This window comes from Lagenorhynchus albirostris, chromosome 7 (genome assembly GCF_949774975.1).
Source record: "Lagenorhynchus albirostris chromosome 7, mLagAlb1.1, whole genome shotgun sequence".
In the NCBI taxonomy this organism is placed as follows: domain Eukaryota; kingdom Metazoa; phylum Chordata; class Mammalia; order Artiodactyla; family Delphinidae; genus Lagenorhynchus; species Lagenorhynchus albirostris.
This window is the reverse complement of record NC_083101.1, coordinates 18,250,014-18,256,013: the sequence shown is the minus strand read 5'-3', so window position 1 is coordinate 18,256,013 and position 6,000 is coordinate 18,250,014.

Here is a 6,000-nt window from a genome sequence, read left to right as displayed (position 1 = left end):
GTATACATGGGCAAGGCTTTTGTAATCAGGGAACAGCTGGTTGTGGTGGGGGATCTATTTGTTGCACCCACTATTAATTAGTAACATCCTAAAAAGTGGAACCAGTAAAGGGAAAAAGGAAAGCTTCTGACTGGGAGGAAGAATTGGTAGCCATATGTAAAAGCTGTGGGCAGTGAAGGCTGGGTTCACATGGCATGAGTGAGGATTCTCAGGTGAAAGGCAAATATTTCTCCTCCATGATTTTAGAGGATGAAGTTGTGATCAAAAGTTTCAGGGAAGATGATTTTAGACTCTCTTTTCGACAAAAAGGACTGATTCAGAAGATATTTTTGTTGTTGTTTTTCAACGAACATTTACTATACACCTATGTATTCTGGGCCTGTCCCTCAACAAGGCACATGAGGAGCAGTTATAAGACAGAGTTCTTGCTCTCAAGGAGGTTACAGTGAAATGGAGGAAAATTGACAAAAAAACAGAAGATGCAGTGATTAAGTGCAACGACACACATGTGCATCGTGGGAGCAGAGGATCGAGGCATCTTTTTTGGGTTTCAGACGTGGTACTACCACTTACTGATGAAGTGATCTTGAGTAAGTCTCATAACCTACCTGGCATGATGAGAGTGGACCTAAAAGGATTTAATATAGGCAACAGCATTTTGTAAACTTGCAATCGATTTATTGGGGTTAATGTCCACCATTAAACTTTACCACATTCACACAGGGCAATCTTGTAAGTTGTTGCGCTTCTGGTCATTAGAAGTATTTAAGGAAGCCAGATGGCTTCCTGTATAAGGAATGTTTAAAGGGAAATTCCTGCACTGGGGAGAAGCCTATAAATGCCTGAGGATCTCTTATTTACAGCACCTTGTTGTAAATAAGATTAGTGAATTTGATTCTGGTTCTAGAACATAGAAAGTGTGTCAAAGTCAGGAAGCCAGCAGCCATCTGACACTGAAGAGTAATCTACCCTGACCGATAGGATCAGGAGGGCCACCCCTGACCCCGCGCTGGCCTTGGCTTCCTGATTAGGAATATTTCATCCGAGGCCTCCAGCAAGGAGGAAGGGCACTTTCCCTCTTCATTCTCCAGTGCCCCTTGATCTACTTCCAAAGTTCCTTTTTCTAAAATTTCTGCAACTCCTCCTCCTGTCTTATCCTTCTCTCATCACCAAGTCCTGATGATTTTACTTCCTAAACGTATTTTGATCATCCTCCAGGCATTACCTTTGCTCGGACGTCATTGTCTCTCACATTAGTCCTTTGGTGTCTAGTCTTGTCTCTGCACTTCCAGCATCTGCCATATTCTTTGAACAATAACCAGAATGATCCTTTAGAAATGCAAATCTCATAATACCAGTCCCTTATATGAAACCATTCATTATCTCCCATTGGCCCCAGGATCAAGTTCAAGCTTGCTGGACATCTCATAAGGGCTTTTGATCAACATGCACACTATGCCCTGGTCAGCCAAGCCAACGGTACCTTTCAAATTGTCTGTCCGAGACCTTCCACAAGATCTTCGCGCGTGCGATTCCCTCCCTCGGGAAATGTCAGTCCTCTCCCTATATGTTTAAACGTGTGATTTCTTCCTCTTTCAAACTTTCCCTAACCTTTGCCCTCTTCACCCCTCATCTAAGTTAGAATTAACCATTTATCTCTTGAGGAATTCCAGTACTCCACGTGAACCTCTACTGGAGCAGTTTAAATGCTTCATTGCATTCATTTCTTTACAGAAGTATCTTTCTCTCTACACTGTGATGTCTCTGAAGCCAAAGACTGCATTCCTAGTTGCCTGACATCGTGTTTTTCAATTAAGAAGTGAAACTGCCCAAATTGATGTTAAACATCAAGTTGATGTTTAACATCAACTTGATGTTAAAAAATAATCAGCAAACTTACATATTCATTCTTAGGCTTTTTGCATTCTATAAGAAGTTGCAGGCACTGAGCATTGAGCCGAAGATAAAATCAAGCAAATGTTAAGATTTACCCTCTTCCTTCATGTAGCTCATAATCTCCGGACAGGAACCTGCTAATTAGACCACATAATTAGTGTCATCATGGAGATCTGAAGAATAATCAAGTGAGGTGAGATTTTTCATTTTCCTGTGCCACCTGAGGGCATGGAAAGCATGGCTGTCAGAAGCCACATCATGAACAGAACATTTCTTCAGCAAGAGATAGTCCCATGTACGTTTCTGTGGGATGAAGACACAGATTAAGGATGAGGACACAGATTAAGGATGAGCTGCTGATCTTTTAACAGCATCTCGACTCTCCCCATCAGGTTTCAGGTGGCAGGCATACGGGCAGTAGCCCGTGCTTCTGTCCCCCTCTGTGGAAGTTGCAAGCCAGTAGCACTTGGCCCCGCCAGGGACCCTATCATCAAGAAGGAGAAGGATTCAGGAGCATATCCAGCCTTTGATGGGCCACCATCTGGAGCTGTCAGATTTCTTTCCCCCAGGATATAAAGGCGTTGTTTGGAGCTTATTAATTCAGAAAAACAACAACAACAAAATATATAATTACCTCAAATTTTTATCTGGGTGGGGTGAAAGTTGCAATACCCATGCATAACTTCTGTGAGCAGGTGGCTATTCCTTGAGAACAACGTGAAGGGCATAGTAGCCATTCTACAAGGACAAGGAATACTAATGAGTATTTTTAAAATGGCATGTTAATCTGTGTGGCAGACTTTCTTCCGCATTGTAGAGATGAGTAACTCCTTGGATCAGAACCACACCCTTTGCAGAAGTCATAGAATTCCTAATATCATTCCTAGTGTCATTATTATGACTGACAACCGGTTGGGCTTATTCACTATCCTAAAAAAATTTCTAGGCTTTAAAAGTGTTTCATGAGCATATCCCACAAAAAAAGATTCAGCTGGCCTAGTGCTATCTACAGGAATTAAGGTAGAGTAGACTGGGCACTTTTGTAGGACTCAGGAATCCTGGGATCTTGTCTCAGTTAAGCCCACGGTTAGTTGACATCCCCCCCCTTCCTCTATTTTCCAGTCTCTAAAATGGGGATGGGAGCTATTGGACAAGATAAGCTTCTTTCTAGTTCTGCCTCCCTTGGCATCTGTTTCCACAGGTTTTATTAACTCAGTTTCATCTTACTCAACAGTGATAGTATAATAAAATATTGTAAGGAAATGTTCAGAGGAATTTCATTAGAACATCAGAATTCTCATACTGATGAGATCAGGAATATATAGCTCTGAGTTCTGTGGCACTTAGGCCCTACAGTCCACTTTAGTGAAGTCTGATGTTCATTAAAGTGTTTGAATTGTTCCCAAAAGTAATGACAACCATGTCAAGCAGGTGATAGAACATATCTATTATACAGCTACTATGACTGTAAGGGATCAGGTCAAGTACACAAACTGTACTTAAGCAGACTGACTAGTTGCCATTGTGGCCTGGATCGGTACTCAGATTGTTAATACTGACAGTGATGATTCCTGTCTGTCTCTGTATCATGTTCAGAAGACTTTGAAATTCACACGTGGTATTTCTTAGTGGATGAAGAGAGCAAGCTATGCAGGGCTGAGTCCTCTTCTGACAGATACTAGCTGTGTGATTTCAAGGGATAATAGTTGTGAAGCTTACAGCACAGCGTCTGGCATAAAGTGAGTGCTTGGTAAATGTGGGATTAACTGCTGTCATTTACATGTGACCTGTGAGGCAGGCTGGAGGTGGAACAGTTACATTCATGTCCCCAGTGGCCCACTGACCAAGTTTGCTTTAGGCCACTTCTCCTTACTCTTGAATCTTATATTTTGTTCCTATAATGGCATGTTACTTAAGAAGAAAGAGGGAAGGTGTGTGTGAGAGAGACAGAGAAAGAGAGAAAGGAAGAAAAGAAAGAGCAATGAGTCCAGTAGCATTCCTTGCTGGTGGTCCCAAGTAAGCAGCGTTTCATTCTACAGATCTGAATGTCAGCACCTCCTGCAAAGGTTCTGTTGCCATTATCAAACTAATATTTAGCCTCCCTGGTCACAGGCAAAAGGACAGACCTGTATTTATAGCAGAGTATGATACGTGGGCAGAGAGTTTGGGAGCCACATTAGTGGACAAATCAAGTTCACACCTCAAGTTCGCTTGCTAAGGGGGTGTCAGGGGGTGTCTCAGTTTCTTTTCTGCTTTCCTGGCAGGGCAGACACACAAGAGGTGGCACAGAGAAAATGACAGGTGGAAATGCATAAATTATATATTTATTTGCATCAAATTCTAGGTTCCCAGGTTAACCTTCCCTAGTCCCTCAGGAGTCTGAAATTTTTTAAAAAAGAAAAAAGAGAGAGAGAGAGAAAAAAAAAAGTTGCAGTGAAAATAAAGAATGTCATTTCTCTTAATTCCCTCATGAACTGTAGACTGAGAATGAATGAGTCCATTTGGATAGAATGGGATCCCTTGGAACACATATCTGTGGTTGAAATTGCTCCTTTAAAAGTTGCGTAACTCTCCGTCTATCATTCCATGGGTTCCAGGCATTGGCAACAGGCTGGCTGCGGCGTGAGATACAGACACCAAAAGCAGACAGCCACATCACTGAGCACATACTCTGGTCCAGGCGCTGTGCCAGGGGCTTTAGTGCACTATCTCATTCGTGCCTTGCCTGACAACACTGCGAAGTAGGCAATTTGAAGCCCATTTACAGATGAGGAAACAGAGACCCAGGGAGAGGTGAGGTCATTTGCCCAGGAGCATGCGTCTTGTAATGGACCGAGCCAGGAATTAAACCCATGCTTGTCATGCTCCAAAGCCTGTTTCCAAGACACGAACCCTCCCCAGATCCTTGCATCCTGCTTAGCTGGAGAGGGCATTCACATAAGACTGCAAAGCTAGCAAGCCGCTTCTGCAGGAGATACTCCCATGAGCAGGCTCTGTGGATCTGTGGAATCGTCTCATTTTTATAACCACACTCTGAAGTGAAGGAGGCATTGTTATTTCCATTTCTCAGGTGGTGAAACTGAGATGCAGATGGTTAGAGTGATTGTCAGAAGAATAATGGTGGGATGGCTGCTCAGGTGTTCAGAGAACTTTTCCTGTGGGGTTGGCCTTGAAGGTGAGGCGATGAGGGTCTCTTTTCTCCTTCTGATGACTAAAAATGGAAGCATTAGTGGAGAGTAATTAAGAGCAAAGTCTTCAGGTCAGTGCCTTTGGCTGAAATCCCACACAGCCGCCAAAAAGTCAGTTAGCCTCTTCTGGTAAGCCTCAGGCTCCGCATCCGAAAAGAACGACTAAGAATCGTGCTTATTTCAGATGGGCGTTGAGAAGACTGGATGAGTTCAAGCTTAGCCGAATGCATTGTCTTAGCAAACACTAGCTTGGCGAAAAGAACGTAGGTTAGAGTTTTGGTTTGGACACATATCTTCCAGCCAGGTGATTTGGGGTAAACTGCTCCCTTTTTCTGAACTTGGATTTCCTCATCTTTTAAAACAAGCAGAGCAAAACCAACCTAATTGAGTTGTTGTGACAATATGTGCCCGCAGGTCCATGCATGGCATACAGAAGGCACTCAACAAGTATTGCTATTCTTAATGGGTATAGATTGATCTCATCAGAAAGCATTGCTGGATTGGTTTCCCATGTCTTCACTGAACAACAATTAATTGCATGCCTTCAATCTCAGATGATATAAAAAGTGGGCAATTGGACAGTGATTCTGCAATTTCTAGAAAAAACAGAGCCCATTGGACTTCAAGACATAGCCCACCATTCTGAACTGTGCCAACAGTAACGTGGAGTGACTCCACAGTGCCGATGAGAATGAGGGAAGAATCAAGTGGAAAGGACTCTTAGGGGCACATCATCCAGGGGTCTTAACAGGATTCCCATTGGAATCAGGATGGTGATGGTCAGCCCTCTAAGATCAGACATAAGTTATCAGCATGGAGTGACGACTGGTTGGTCACAGACATCAGCCAATCAGAAAGAACATTGGCCCTAGAGAACAGAATGGACAGTGGTCCTAGAGCACAGCTGTACTGGTGC